Source organism: Urocitellus parryii, chromosome 7, assembly GCF_045843805.1.
Source record: "Urocitellus parryii isolate mUroPar1 chromosome 7, mUroPar1.hap1, whole genome shotgun sequence".
Taxonomy (NCBI): Eukaryota; Metazoa; Chordata; class Mammalia; order Rodentia; family Sciuridae; genus Urocitellus; species Urocitellus parryii.
In genome coordinates, this window is record NC_135537.1 from 53747741 (window position 1) to 53764883 (window position 17143).

At 32.7% G+C, this 17143-nt stretch overlaps 1 protein-coding gene across 1 annotated transcript in view; it reads right to left on the minus strand.

The window, feature by feature from the left end:
* Pkia (cAMP-dependent protein kinase inhibitor alpha) overlaps window positions 1-17143 on the minus strand; it is a 96616-nt gene that overhangs the window by 13560 nt on the left and 65913 nt on the right. The gene's annotated exons all lie outside the window — the stretch shown is intronic.

Here is a 17143-nt window from a genome sequence, read left to right on the forward strand (position 1 = left end):
CAAATGAGCAATATCTGATATTAAATATATACTTAATATATAAACATAGTATCAATATATTAATATGACTACATTATATATTTAATAGTTTAATATAATATATTGTGCACTTAATATATTTATAATACCTATAATCTATTAAATATATATTTAATATCAGGAATTGCTTATTTGAAAAATACTGCTTCACTGGGTTTTGTAAATTTTCCAAATGGTAACCTCTTTCATTATTTGGTATCACTTTTGTTAGTAATGCTGCCTTTCTTGTCAGAAAAGTCCTCAAGAATTGAGAAATTAAGAAGTCCACAGGGAAGTGAGGGGAAAGGGGGGAAAAAAACAAGGGGGAGAAATGAATTACAGTAGATGGGGTAGAGAGAGAAGATGGGAGGGGAGGGGATGGGGGATAGTAGAGGATAGGAAAGGCAGCAGAATACAACAGACACTAGTATAGCAATATGTAAAACAGTGGATGTGTAACCGAAGTGATGCTGCAATCTGTATACGGGGTAAAAATGGGAGTTCATAACCCACTTGAATCAAAGTGTGAAATAAGATTTGTCAAGAACTATGTAATGTTTTGAACAACCAACAATAAAAATTAAAAAAAAAAGAAGTCCACAGGGCCAGGTAATAACTTTTCCAAAATTGTAATTTTTGTTTGAAAGCTAATTTTTTGTTTGTAATTTTGTTATTGGCAACCAATAGTGTTGGATTTGTTTCCCTTGCAGTGACAAGCTCCCTTTGTTCATTTTTTTAAAAATCCCTGCTAAATGTCCAAGCATGAATAACTGCAGTTTTCCTGATAGTTGTCCTTTCCAGTAAAGATGTTGTTCCATGAAAAACAAGGCTGGTGTTAATACTCAACAGAAACAGCCCTACAGATTTACTTGATACAATCATGTATTTTGGTACATGGCAGAAGTGCTTCATGAGATTTTCCATTTCATCACAAGGAGTATTAAAAAGATGTGTGACTCTCAGTGGCCGAGAGTCAACAAAATTAGTCCTTTTTAATGCTTCATCAAATACATTTTTAGGTAGAATCTGATATTTTAAAAAATATTAACTATGAGTGTATGGTGATAAAGAACACATGGATTACTTAGTAGTAGAGTTAATTGTCAGTAACCTGATTAATACAAAGATGCCAGTATTTTTTCCCACCATACTTTTTCACCATATGTGCAAATGTCAGATTTTTCATGAATATATTTTTACAGTTTTAAAAATTTATAAGTTGGTAAATTGTATTATTACTTGATTTTTGTCTCTGAAATTTTCTTTAGCCTAGATAAAAATCTTTTCCTTATATAATCCTTAGTCAATTAAAACTTGGAAATAAGAAATCTTAGTCTGCAACTGTTAATAAAGCCAGAAGCACCATTTTTCTTTTTGGAAATATTTTCACTGTCTATTTAAGCAACAACTGACCTCACAGATACTCATAAATGCCTTAGCTATTTCTGGCATACCCTTTTACCATTCCTTACAGCAGCTATTTCTTTTCTTCTTTGCTTCCTAAATCTTATTTGTATTTTGCTTTCTTTCTTCTTACTTGCCAAACAGCTTTATGGAGACAATCAAGGTCATTCTACATAAATTGCGGGAATTCTTTTTTTCATTAACACACACATAAAAAGATACCCCCCATCTCTGCATTCAAGAATATTTTGCCCAACATTAATACCTGATTGGGCTTGTTTCCCTCTCATTTTGTTTTAGGTGGTACTGGAGACCGCACCTAGGGTCTAGCATGCTAGCTACATCTCTAGCTCGATCTCTCCTCCTCCTCCTTCTCCTCCTCCTCCTTTCTCTCTCTCTCTCTCTCTCTCTCTCTCTCTCTCTCTCTCTCTCTCTCTCTCTCTCTCTCTCTCTCTCTCTCTCTCTCTCTCTCTCTCTTTTTCTCTCTCTCTCTCTCTCTCTCAGTACTGGGGATTGAACCCAGAAACACTTTACCAGTGAGCAACATTGCCAGCCCTTTTTACTATTGTCTCAACCTTCCAAGTTTCTGGGATTACAGATGAACACCCTACCTGATCTGACTGCTTTTCTTGATTCCCTTTTTTCTCCCATTCTTGTTCCGTAGATTCTTCCTCCTGCTTTTAGACTCTCATCTTTTGCCTAGCTACTTCTTGAATGCCTATAACATTCTTACATCTTCCCTGTTATAAAAACTCTCATCTTTCAACCTGTATGTTCTATAATATACTCATTTCTTTTTCTTTCGTTTACTCCCAAGCATGCAGGAAAAGAGCTGGAGAGTTTTTTTTTTTTTATTTTATCTTATTGGTCCTTCTTAGTTATACATGACAGAAGAATCCATTTTGATAAAATTATACAAGCACAGGATATAGCTTATTCGAATTAGGATCCCATTCTTGTAGGTGGGCACTATGGTGGGGTTTACCAAGGTAATTTCATATGTGTACACAGGAAAATCATGTTAGATTTATTCTACCATTTTCCTATTCCTGTCTGCCCTTCCCTTCCTTTCTTTCTCCTTTATCTAATCTAATGAACTTTTATTTTTCCCTTCCCCTTGTTTATTGTGGTTTAGCTTCCACATATCACCGAAAATATTCAACCTTCTGTTTGTTGGGATTTATTTCACTTAGCATGATATTCTCCAGATCCCTCCATTTGATGGCAAATAGCATAAAGTCATTTTTATTTATGGTGGAATAATATTACATTGTGTATATATACCAAAATTTCTTTATCCATTCATCTGTTGAAAGGCACCTAGGTTGGTTTCATAGCTTAGCTATTGTGAATTGTGCTGATACAAATATTGATGTGACTGTGCAATTGTGATATGCTGATTTTAAATCTTTTGGATATAGGCAAAGGAGTGGGAAACTGGGTCAAATGATGGTTCCATTCCTATGTTTTTGAGGAAGACCCATACTGCTTTCTAGAGGGGTTGCACCAATATACAGTCACAACCACAACGTATGAGTGTTCTTTTTCCTCCCATCCTCACCAAATTTGTTGTTACCTCTGTTCTTGGTAATTGTCATTCTGGAGTGAGATGAACTCTCACTGTAGTTTTAATTTGCATTTCCCTAATTGCTAGAGATGTTGAACATTTTTTTCATATATTGATTGATTATATTTTTTCTTTTGAGACGAGTCTGTTCAGTTCCTTTGCCAACCTTTGTTTGGGTTATTTGTTTGTTTGTTTGTTTGTTTGTTTGTTTATTTTGTTGGTGTTAAGCTTTTTGATTTTTTTGTATATCCTGGAAATTAATGCCCTGTCTGAGGTGCAAATGGCAAAGATTTTCTCCCATTCTATAGGTTCTCTCTTCACACTCTTGATGTTTTCTTTTGCTGTAAAGAAGCTTTTTAGTTTGATGCCACCCATTTATTGATTTTTTAATTTTATTTCTTATGCTTTAGGTGTCTTGATCAGAAAGTCAGTTCCTCTGCCAATATACTGAAGAGTTGATCCTACCTTTTCTTCTAATAGGATGCACGGTTTTTGGTCTAACTCCTAGGTCTTTGATCTACTTAGAGTTGATTTTTGCACAGGGTGAGAGATAGGGATTAACTTTCATTCTATTACATATGGATTTCCAGTTTTCCAAGCACCTTTTGTTGAAGAGGCTGGCTGTCTTTTCTCCAGAGTGTGTTTTTGGTGCCTTTGTCAAATATGAGGTAAATTTATGTAGGTTTGTCTCTGTTTCTTCTATTCTGTTCCATTGGTCTTCTTGCCTAGTTTGGTGCCAATACCATGTTTTTGTTACTATAGCTCTGTAGTATACTTTAAAATCTGCTATTATGATGCTTCCTTCTTTGTATTTCTCATTAAGGATTGCTTTGGCTATTCTTGGACTCTCATTTTTCCAAATAAATTTCATGACTGCTTTTTCTATTTCTATGAAGAACGTTATTGGAATTTTGAATGGGAATTGCATGGAATTTGTATTTCACTTTTCATAGTTTGGCCATTTTGACAATATTGATTCTGCCTATTCAAGAACATGGGAGGTCTTTCCATCTTCTAAGGTCTTCTTCAGTTTCTTTAGTGTTCTGTAGCTTTCATTGTGCAGATTCTTCTTCTCTTTTGTTAGATGGATTCCTACGTATTTATCTTTTTGGAAGCAATTGTGAATGGGATGGTTTTCCTAATTTCCCATTCAACTGATTCATCATTGGAGTATAGGAATGCAATTTATGGGTGTTGGTTTTGTATCCTGCTACTTTACTGAATTCCTTTATGAGTTCTAGAAGTTTACTTGTGGAGTTTTTTTGGGTGTTCTAAATATAGATTCATGTTGTTGGCAAACAGAGATAGTTTGAGCTCTTCTTTTCCTATTCATTTTCAACCCTATATTCAATGCACATTCAACTCTATATGTTCTATATGTTCAACATATAATCACTTCTATATGTTCTATAATTTACTCATTTCTTTTTATTTTATTCCCTTCCTAAATATTTACAGGCAAAAGAGTTGGAATTTTTGCCTGCTTCCTCTACATGGCCTTAATTTATTTCTTTTTGCATTAAATCTATCAATTTACTGGAATTGTTTTTTCAAAGAAAAATCATTACTGATTAATCAGCAAACTCAATTGTATTTTCACAATAGCCAACCTTGTAAATTGCATATAGCATTTTAAAATGTTGTTCATTTCTTTCTGAAACGTTCTTCTACCTGGGCTTCCACAGCTACTGCACTCTTTTGGTTTTCCCATAATCTTCTTGTGTTTCTTGCTCTTTCCTCTACCTACCTCTTAAGGATTCTTTATCCTCTTTTTTTTTTTTTTTTTAGCAAAAATACAAGGTCATCTCAAGTAAGTCCTTTTGTGTGACTGTTTCGTTTGAGAGTTAATCTCACTATTAGCTTTAACTGCCACCAGTATATTGAAGACACACAAATATATAATTTTAAGGCCTGATGTTTTTCTGAAGTTCCACTTCACAGATTTTACTGTTTATTGGATCTTCCCCCATGGATATTCTTTAAATCTCTAATTCAGTATGTTAAAATGAACCCTCTAGCTCTGTCTCTCTTCTTTACCCCTAAAGCTATTCATTCTTTTCATTATTTTTAGTTGATATTATCACTATTTCCTCATCCATCTGTGACAGAAATCTAAGAATTATCTTTGGTTATGCCATCTAACTAATAATTCACATCTGATCATTTCTAAAATCTCATTGTTTAATTCCATCTATTTGATGCTTATTAAATATTCTTCATTTCCATTCTGTTTCATTATCTCTTTTTGATGATTGATATGTAGGCTAATTACTCAATTATCTAAACACATTCTTCACTTATCTAAACATATTCTGTAACTTATCCTTTATGCTATTGTCAGAATTAGCTTTATGAAAAATAAATCATAACAAAAACTTTTTAGTGATTTTTGAGAAGCCATGAAACATAGTTCAAAATTTTTCATGACACTTAGAAGTTTAAACCAATGCACTTTCCCAGCTTCTTTTTGTATAATTTCTCTCCCATCCATAGGGAGGTCCAATCATTGCAAAATGTGCAGTAACTCTGTTGGTCTCCTGTAGGTTGGTTTTCTTGTGCTGTTCTCTCCCCAATCAGTGAAAATAAAAATTCTCATGTTTTAAGTCTGCTTTATAGGTCAACTTTCTTCCTTATCTACAGGTAAATTGAGTGACTTCAGTATTAGTATTTATTTAATTCTGCATTATGTGAGAATTGTTTTCAGTTGATCCTTTTCCTCTGTTACATTTTCCTTGCAATGTGAAGCTTTTTTTTTTTTTTCCGAATCCCTCACAATTTTGGGCAAAAATTTTGTATATTTTGCTTACATACAAATGTGTTTTGTATATTTGTTCTTGAACTTAAGATTCTCTTTGGTTATGTAGTTTTTTAAGGTCACACTGTTTGTAGCAAAACTTAGTTGAGAAAGCATGTGTCCTTATTTTTATTGAGCCTGTTTTCCTGCCTAATAAGAGATTTCATCATTTTAAACATTGGAAGTATTTTTCTTCAGTATATTCCTGATTATAAAGGAAGAAGTAAGAAAAAAATAACCACAGCAATAGAAGACACTACAGAATTCCTAATAAATCTACTCTATTTTCAATTTATTGAGAGCTACTTTTGTAAAGCTTTTTAAAAATCAAATGTATATGAGTAAAGTTGCAAATTAATGCATGGAATAATTTGTTCTGTCCTCATGTAGGGCTTTTTACATCATTTTTTTATTATTTTATAGGGCTTTTAAATAATTTATCAACTAATCTTTGCAATACCCCTGCTGGGACAGTCAGTTGTAGATGTACTGCTGATTGGCAAGTGACATGTATATTACTTGTATAGTACAAATGAAGAAACTAAAACAGAGAGAGGTTAATTGACTTGACCAATGTCTTACATATCCAGTGGCAGTACTGACCTCAGAATTAGAATGTGGGTTTATTCCATCAAATTCACAAAAGAATTAAGAGCCTGAGGTTGGCAGCCCTTTGTTATTTATTACTTTCTAAATCCTTTAACTTGACTTCTCCTTTACTGGCTCTGTATGAGTCCATGTAGGGAAGATACTTTTAAAATCCATACCTTCTCATTAAACTAAGAATTTTTCCTCTATGTCAAATAAATATTTAGCTTTTGAAAAGATGTTAAAACCCTGAAACATTTTTTTGCAAAATAATTCATTATTCAGTTTTCTATCTTTACATCACAAAGAGACTCCACTATTACATAATAGTAACTATAAACTATAATATAACTATAAAGCACCAATAAGCTAGTTTTTAAAAAAAATCACAATGAAGGATCTAATCAAGCTCAAGCTTTTTGGACTGTTCCAACATTTGATAATGACCACAAGAATAATGAAACAGTGATTATTTATTAGTGTGTTTTGAATCATAACAATAACAAAAATCTAAACAATATGTAAACACTAATAAGTATATGAGAATAATTTAAATTTCTTAATGACTCTACCACAATAGTATTCTCATTATTTCAGTCTTACAGATGAAATAGTTTAGAAACCTTAAGTTATGAAGCTAATAGGTAGATTAAGTGCTTACACAAGCAGTTACCATTTTCCAGCACTTGTTATAGGTATATTAAACTTCTCTCTCTGTTGATAGTCCATCAGTGATATTTGTTTTTAAAAATGTAAATAGTTCACATTGTGTTTTGAGGAATCACTCCATAAAGTGATATTATTTTGAAATCTCTACAGGACCTGTTTTTTAATATTATTATCTGACACACACATATTTATTAACACCATCATCTCTTCTTCGATTTCTGTTTGCTTCAGAAACACTTCCCATTCCAAGTCCCACATATTTGTTATAATCTACTTAGTGATGGTCCTGATATTCGGATGCCTGTGAGGGCTGTTCAGCATTAGGTAGTAAACACATTCCTTAGGAAATATGAGTTTGAGAAAGACCTAAAATATATTTGACACCTAATAAAATGGTTCAAAAGTATGAAAAAAATCCTGCAAAACTGAGATAAAAATATATTTAAGTAAAAATATTTGCAACACCAATATTGGTATATCACCTCAAACACAATATCAAGCAACTTTCATATAGTTACTACAAGTTATGTTGAATATGTGATTTGTGTACATTTCTACATATATTTGATAAGATATAGTGTGGAGTTTTCAATAGTGAATTCTCTATGACAGAGGAAGACTTATAAATAGTGCTGCTCACTGTTAAATAGAGTTGACTTCAATAGGCAGGCTGAGGCAGAGAAGCCAGGTCCTGGCAATGTGAGAGCAGGAGTAGAAAAGAGCCATCTGGCACAGTAGTGTCAGGAATTACAGTCTTACTGAGTGGGAACAATGTGGGTGGGGGACTCTAGAATGAGAATCTTGGGTTGCTTCTAGAATTCTAACTTGGATAAACAAGGGGGCAATGTTTTTTAAAAATATTTTTTAGTTGCAGGTAGACACAATACCTTTATTTTATTTATTTTCATGTGGTGCTGAGGATTGAACCCAGTGCTTCACAATAGTAGGCAAGTGCTCTACCGTTGAGCCACAACAACACTGAGGGCAGTTATTATTTGATGTATGCAAAAGGAACAGCAATATGATAAGTCTAAGAATGGCACTTTAAGATATCACAATTCTACATTTAAATTTAATTCAATGACCTTTTCTTTTCTGAATAAGTGAAAACACATTAATGAAACACATTTCACATACATGCTAATAACTTTTTCTGCAAGTAAATATTTTCTGTATATTATCGAAATATCTATTTCAATTGAAATAATGTTTAAACACTACTATATGCCTCTTTTCAGCCAAAAACTGTTGCTATGACTGTTTCAACATATTTCAAATATATGTATAATCATTGCCAATTTATCTGCTTTGCAGATGCTAGTTTCCTATAAAGTATTTATTGTCCTTGACTACTGAAAATGTCACTGCTCAGTATTGTAATGAATGTTTTCCACCTTTACTATATGTTTCAATGCTATAATTATTAATTTTTCAATTAATAGAATATTTTTAATACAATGGTTAATATCTTCTCTGCCTTTGTTATGTTATTTCAAAATTTCTTCACATATTTGCCTTAAAATGCTATTGTTAAACCTTTCAGACCTTTTTTTAAAAAATAGTGAAATAGGTTCAGAGAAGAAGAAATGCTGAAAAAACAACACAAAATAAACAAATTTACATCTAATTAAGAAATTCTTTATGGGCCATGGAGATATGTATCTGTATATATGACATGTAATGGATATATAAGTCAAAAGACACTTTCAAATAAGATAATCTACTAAATAAAATATTTAAAATATAAATGATAAGATGAAGTAAAATCAGTATATTAATTAAATAAAAATATAATGTAAAAATATTAATAATAAATATATTTACTTTGATCAAGAGTCATGCTGTTGTCTGGGAAAATCATGACATACTATAGATTATCAAAATCATTACACTAGCCAGGTGTGGCACACTCCTTCCTGTAATCCCAGCAACCCAGGAGACTGAGGCAGAAGTATCGCAAATTCAAGTACAACCTTAGCAATTTAGGGAAGCTCTAAACAACTTAGTAAGACCCTGTGTCAAAATTAAATAATAATAATAATAATAATAATAATTTAAAGTCTGGACATGTAGCTTAGTGGCAAAGTGCCAGTGAGTAAATCCCCAGTACAAAGAAAGAAAGAAAGAAAAGTCACTTCACTATTAATATTGAGCCTCTTACTATTGACTCTATTATTATCATTACAACTCTATTCCATTACGGGGCACATTCGAGAAACTTTTAAAATGCTAAATGCTGGTGTTAACAAGTACTGTACAACTTATCTAATAAAGTTACAGTGAACTGAGAAGTCAAAATATCTCAAAATAGAGACATTTCATTAACAACAGTATCAATTAGTTAAGAGTAAAGTTCGTTTTTCTAGTTTGCCCTATAAATTTCAGAAAGGGCTTTATGCACAATATAAGGAACAAGTAAATACTTGAAAATAAACATTCTTGAATTTATAACCTTGTGGTATAACATAACTAGAAGATTTTATTTTATCTTTATGAGTCACTAATATCTATATCTAATTCCCATAATGTTTTGTGTCAACCAGAATCATCTCAGTGATAATTAGAAGGCCTGGTGCTTATGATATCTTCCAGGCCTTCACTGATACATAGGAACACACACCAACTTCTTTAATTCACAAAGACTTTTAATATTTTCATAATACAAAACCTCTATAAATACATAGAATATGCATTTGACCAATGTTTCAGAATAAAACAGGTTTCAGATATACAATTTGAGCCATGCTTGGTTATACTTCCATATAGTACTAAATGGAGAGGCATGTTCAACTGCATGTATAAGTGATGTGTGGTGTACCAGCTTATTAAAGTACAAACAGGCAGGGAAAAGTTAAAGACAAGACTTTTGAGTTATTTATTTTTTTAAAAAAAAGTCTTGTAAAATTTTTTGGGAAATAACATGAAATGATGAAACACAAAACACAAAAATCTTGTTCACTCCCTAGTCTGCAACAATGCAAACAACAGAAGTTTCCCTAGAATTAAAATTAAGAAATGCTATGTTGTATTAGGGCTATCCAAATATTATCTAACTTGCGACTCATTTTTATTTAGAACAAATTAAATTTCTGTTTCCTTCCCCCACCCCCATCTTCCCTTAAGGTTTGACATCTCTATTCCCCAGCTTATTGAACTCAACTTTTATCTCCTTTATTATAATGTCTTTGTGTACTCTTCACTATACAGTAATTTAATAGTAAAATACTATAAATGCATGCAGAGTCATTTGAAGAAAGTAAAAGATTCTCATCAATTTTTAATATATAAATAACATTTCAAAGTGAGTTACAAAAAAAGTAAAATTTAAATAACATTACAGCTAATGCTGGCTTCAGTTTTCATGCCTCCAAAATGTGGTTCCCAGACTAAGGAAATATTTCAAATATTTTCTAGATCAAATAGACTCTGACCTTAGTGGCTGTGTGCCCTTTATAAAGGCCAAGTTTTTACAAAAGATAGCATTCTTCTCAAAGCCTTTGGAGGAAGGGAAAGCTATATTTAGAAAGTCCATTTGGCATCCTGGGGTGTTCTCATATCTTACTGCTATTTATAATCAGGTGTAGGCCAGTAGGACAACAGATTTGTTTTAACTAATAATTTCCCAGGTTTCTGGGAATTAAAAAGTAGTGCTTTAGTGTTCTAAAGATTGATTCTGGAAATTGTTAAAAGCAAGAAATTTTAAAATTTGTTTACTGATCACCCAGTTGTTACATGGCCTGACTTGGAGCATGTTACATTTCTGGTTGGACACATAGTTGTCATCCTGCTGGTTTATGATAGATGTCTTGCAGAGTAAATATGCTCAACTGTTTTAAATTCTTGATTGTGAGTGTTCCTTATGATTTATTTTCCTTTTAAATGTCATGCCAATGTACTCCATTTTGAATGCAGACAGAAATTAACCAATTTTCTAAAACTTATTTTCATTCATATGAATCTTATTTATTTTAATGCATAAGACTTAACTAATTTTGTAGACATTTGATATACCAAAAACAGAAAGAAACAAAACATCATTAGGAAAAACCTCAAATATAAATGACATATTGCTATTAGAAGGTATTAGAGAGATTAACAAAAATGGACTTGAAGCTGACTACTAATGTAGCCAGCCTTTAACTATATTAGTCATACAGAGAAGGATTATCTGGTTCAGGAATATTTTGTTGTTGTTGTTGTTGTTCATTAAAAAAAATCAAACCAACAGAAAATTTGAAATGACAGTTTTAAAAAGGACTTATTTTGCAAACTATTTGAGAGATGGCAACACCATGCACTCTCAACCCCAAATATGTCAATATTTCCTATAAACATACAACTGAATATTACTATGGAAATCAGAAAATTCACACTGACACATTACTGCAGTGTTATTTAACCCTCAGTCACATTTTAAGTGGTGTCAGCAATTCCAACATCCTTCAAGTCAAAAAGATCAATACTGAATCACATGATGTATTTACTTTTCCTATGTGTTTAGTTTCTTTAATCTGGAAATTTTGGTGGGGGCATTCTTTTGAATTTATGTCCTTGAAACTTTAAAGATTAAATTCAGTCCTTAACTGTTTCACTTTGACTCATGATTAGATTCACTGTATGTCACGTGAAGCCTATTTTCCTGCTACTTCTTATCAAACAATTTTGGCAAACTTTTAAATATTTACTTTACTGAGATACTAATTTTCATAAAGAGTGTTATCATTAATTTCATTAAGAGTGTTATCTCTCTTTTTACAATAAATTTATTTATTTTTCCTTATTTTTAATTTTTTTATTTGCTCTAATTAGTGATACATAACAGTAGAATGCATTTTGAAACATTGTACACAAATGGAGCATAACTTCTCATTCCTATGGCAGTACACCAGTAGTGTGATCATACATGTATATAGGGTAATAATGTCTGTCTCATTCTACTGTCCTTCCCATCTCCACAACCCCACCCCTCCCATCACTCCCCTCTGCACAGTCTAAATTCCTTCATTCTTCAAATATAAAGAAGCATCCACTTATCAGACAAAACATTTGGTCTTTGTTATTTTGGGATTGTCTTATTTCACTTAGGATGGTATTCTCTAGTTCCATCCATTTACCTGCAAATGCCAGAATTCCATTCTTCTTTAAGGCTGAGTAATATTTCATTGTGTATATGTACCACATTTTCTTTATCCATTCATCTGTTGAAGGGCATCTATGTTAGTTCCATATGTGAATTGAGCTGCTATAAGCATTGAAATAGCTGTGTCACTGTAGTATGCTGTTTTTAAGTCCTTTGGGTATAGACTGAGGAATGGGATATCTGGGTTAAATGGTAGTTCCATTCCAAGTTTTCTAAGGAATCTCCACACTGCTTTCCAGATTGGTTGCACCGATTTGGAGTTCCACCAGCAATGTATGAGTGTGCCTTTTCCTCCACATCCTCGCCAACACTTATTGTTGCTTGCATTCTTGAAAACTGTCATTCTAACTGGAGTGAGATGAAATCTTAGAGTAGTTTTGATTTGCATTGTTCTAATTGCTAGAAATGATGAACATTTTTCATATGTTTGTTGATTGGTCATATTTCTTCTTCTGTGAAGTGTCTGTTCAGTTCCTTAGCCCATTTATTGATTGGGTTATTCTTTTGGTGTTTTTTGAGTTCTTTATATTTCCTGGAGATTAATGCTCTATCTGAGGTGCATGTGGTAAAAATTTTCTCCCACTCTGTAAGCTTTCTATTCATTATATTGATTGTTTCCTTTGCTAAGAAGTTTTTTTTAGTTTGTATCCATTCCATTTATTGATTTTTAATTTTACTTCTTGTGCTGTAGAAGTCAGTCTTGTTAAGGAAACCAGGACTTAAGCTGACATGATGAAGATTTTGGCCTGTTTTTTTTTTTTCTATTAGGTGCAGGGTCTCTGTTCTGGTGCCTAAGTCTTTGTTCCACTTAGAGTTGATTTTTGTGCAGGGTAAGATATAGAGGTTTAATCTGTGGTAAGGTATGTTGTGATTATATAAATATTAAACTTATAATTAATTTAATCACACATTAGAATGGATTCATAGAATCTTATTCAGTGGATTATAATCTGATTGTGGCATTATTTGTTTTCAGGCTATATTGCTCAAATTTATCCAATGGAAACTCCTTCAATGTGTCTTTTGACATTTTCTCATTATTCACTGATATCTTTGATACCACCTGGAACAATCATATGTTCTAGGGTCATTTTATATTTTCTCTCCTGTTGCTCTGGAATCAATCTTTTCTTCAAAAAGCTCCACTTCCTCTAGTTGAAACTTTATTTAAAAAACAAGATGTGGACTCTAGCTGTGCTCACTGCTGTTGGGAAGTAGCTGCTCTAGGAGGTGTCGATATAGCTAGGGAATTTATGTATATAAAGATATACTTACATATATATATAAGCACATATGCATATACATTTATTATGTATTCATATATAGATACATTTTATATCTATTTTTTCTTACCTACCTATATAGTATTGAAAAATATGAGTTCACCTAATATTATCCATTGTCATCTAATGCCACAAGTTAATTCTAGTTTTTGTCTCTTTTATACTTTAAGTACCTATTCAGACAGTGAGAAAAAAATAATTACTATAATCTTCAATATCCTTACTTATTCAATCAATAAGTATTCTACCATCCCATCTCATAGAACATTCTCCCCATTCAGCCTCAGGCTGTGACTAGCTGTGTCAGTGGTTGCTGTGGTCACCTCTCCAGGTGGATGCTTTTGATACTCCAATATGTCTCAACATCTCACACTAGGTTCCTCTATGCAATTTCTCTCCACTGCTTTCTCCAGCTCTGTAATAATGCCACACCTTTGTGGTTTGCATGCCCACCTTCCCCACATTGACAAAGGTTGACTTAGCCTCTCTTAATGGCTTTTGGGCTAAGTTTTCCAAGAAGGAAAGAAACAAGGAGGAGGATTAGGAAGGAGAATTAGCTATCTTTTTGTTTTCTAGACAATATTTGAAGAGGTGCTTTATTTATTAAGTTATAAAGATAATATGAAATATCAGCTGAAGAACTGGACTTGGATCACATAAGTTTTACACATCTATGTATTTGTATCTATATTCTTGATCTATAAATGTATATCTGTGACACATTGATATGTAACATTTTATAGCAACAAAACTATGGTTTATTTTTATTTATCTAAATGTTTAAATATCTAGCAAATTAAAAAAATACACAGCACAATTTGGATCCTATAGGTTCTATGAATGGGTTTTTTGAATTCTTAACCAATATTGGTTGGAAAAGGTCTACACTCATCCTCCTTAGATTCTCTTTCTTTTTGGTCACTTACTATATATCATTTGTTGATCTTCAATATTATCCACTTGTTGATGCACTATCCCGTTAGGTCCCTTTCTTGTATCTGAGCAAACATATCAGCTTGGTATCTCTCAAGAGGCTATGGAAGCCACTGACAGCAGAATCAATTAAGATAGTTGTTAAAAGGCTGGTCCTTGAGCCTTATTTTCATTTGCTGTTTATATTCTCTGTGGATGGGAATGGGTATACAGAACTCACCTCATGTGATTCTCCTGCATTAAATACTGAAAATATGAGGTATCTTGCCTATCATTTCTCAAAATTTAAAACACAGGGCTCACCAATTGTAATTCTTATTTTAGATCTATCAGATCAAACTTATTATTTTACAAACTTGTGAACTGCTAAACGTATGCATAGCCTGCAAAGTAAAATACATTCTATCTTTTGCAAAATGTCTTCTACCAAATGTCGTCATGAAATGAAATGTAATTTCTTTTTGAAATTTTGTTTGGAGTAAAGTTACAGATCTTCCAAGCTTTTTAGAAAAAAAAACATGTACAAAGGTCCTAATTCTGAACAAATTTTTTAGAGAAAGAAAAATCCTGGAGGCTGTTGTGTGAGTGTTCAACCCCCAGAAAAGAATGCAGTTAGTTAATCAGAGAGAATCCATATTATGCAGCTATGTAGGATACAGGTATTTTTATGCCTTTTGATAAGAAGTATTTTGTTCCTATAATGAGATGCTGTAGTGATTCAGGAAGGGGCCAGTTGATAATTGAAGGAAAGAAAGAATGTATGGGAAAATTATTCAGGGTCATTTTTGTCCCTTTTGTGTCATTAAAAAAAGGCTGTGGTGGAATTCTCAGTGTGTCTCTTAAGTCTTCACCCTGTAAAACTGATTAAGTAGACACTAATTCAGGAAAAATGGGATGTATGAAAGTTGTATAAGTCATTAATCATTGTAAGCAAATGTACAAAGGGAACTCCTTATTTCTATTTTTCATAGTAAGTAGACATTGTTCAATCTAGAGACCTAAACCAGATATACAGGAATCATATTTGATTACTCTTTTATTCACTCCTAATATTTACTCCACTAGCAAATACTGTTATTTTTATCTCTATAATAAACCTCAAATCCCACCTTTCTCACTAGCTCCACTGTACCTAATCATGCTATCATCTCTGAACTGGTCCAGTCCTTCAGTGGCCTCCACCAGAAGCTGGGTCCCAATGCTTCTTCCATCATTGTTCTATCCTTTCTCCGCACTCCATCTTACATATAGTTGCAAAAATGATTTTTTAAAAATTGTACTAATTAAAACCCTGGTGGCTTTTCAATTTACTTTGAGTAAAATCCAAACTTAAAGACCCTGATGCATTCAGCCCTTACCTGACTTCCCAATCTCATACCAGCTCCTTTGCTCATATACTTTAGCAGTAATATTCTAGGAGTGCTGGGAACCAGGATTTCTAGTGATGATATAATCTAGTTTATGTTTCCTTAGAAGACTATACTGACTTTTGTAATTGCTTTATAGACTACAATTGAAGGATTGGAACAAGAGGGGAAGGAGGACAATCATGTAAGAGTCTGCCTATTGAATTAAGTGAGGCAACAATAAAGGCTTGGAGTTGGAGGAAGATAATAAAGATGCATTTTTAAGACAGTGGCTGACAAGAATTTCTAATGGACTAGATAAGGAAACTGAGGGAAAGTGAGGGTTTAAAGATAAAGCTAAAGTTTTTGGATTCAGCAACTGAATGAGCTATGGAGTTGGTAAAAATTGGAGTGAAAGTCATTGTACTCCATAAAGTTGTACAATTAAAATAATAGTAAGAAGAATGCTCATACTTAGAAGACATTCAAAAGTTTATTCTTTGCTTGGGAGCTGGGAATATATCAAAAAAGAAAGGGAAAAGAATCTCTTCAGGTACTTGACACTCCTACTGCATGATGACAGGTGACATCCCCACCAGTGAGCACCTCAACCCCAGGATTGTGTCTATTGCAAATTAAATCTTGTACAATCAATTTTTATCCAATTGTTTTTCTCAGGAAAAAAAAAACTTGAATGAAAGTAATAGATAAAACTAAAATCTTTGGTTTTATTTGCTAACTTTGAAATGTCAAGGATGCAGAGAGTGAAGATATTTAGTAGGAGGCTGGAATTATGAGTCTGGGATGTAGGTGAGTGGCCACAGCTAGAAGTATGAATTTAGGAGTCATAAACATTTGCCTATTATAGCAACTGATCTCAGTGTAAAGAACTCGAAGGCCAGGAATGAGCTATATGGTGCTCTAATACTAGAAGCTGAGGGATGAAGACATCACCAAAAGAGCTTAGGAAGAAAAGGCAAGCAAGAAAGGAAGAAAACCAGGAGGGTATGATGTCCTGAAAATTAATGAAACAAAGCATTAATACTGAAGATTATGAAAGATTGTATTCCAAAGTTTATTGTATTAATGGAAACCTAAACTATATATTCTAAAAAGATCTTACAAAAAAAAGAACAACTTTCTATTATAACTGATGGATTACTATAGCACGGGGAATGAAAAAGTGGAGAGGGAATCAAGAATTTAGGTAAAATACCATTTTAAACAAAATGTCTATTTAAGGAATAAGTAAACAGTGTCTAGACATAATATTTTGTCTGTATCAACTACAAGTATGGTAAATGAAGATGAATGATTGTAGTTCAATATCAAGTTCTGGGAAAAAAAGGGAAACGCCTGGTTCTCCATAGATTTTTTAAAGCATATTTCAAATCTTTACAG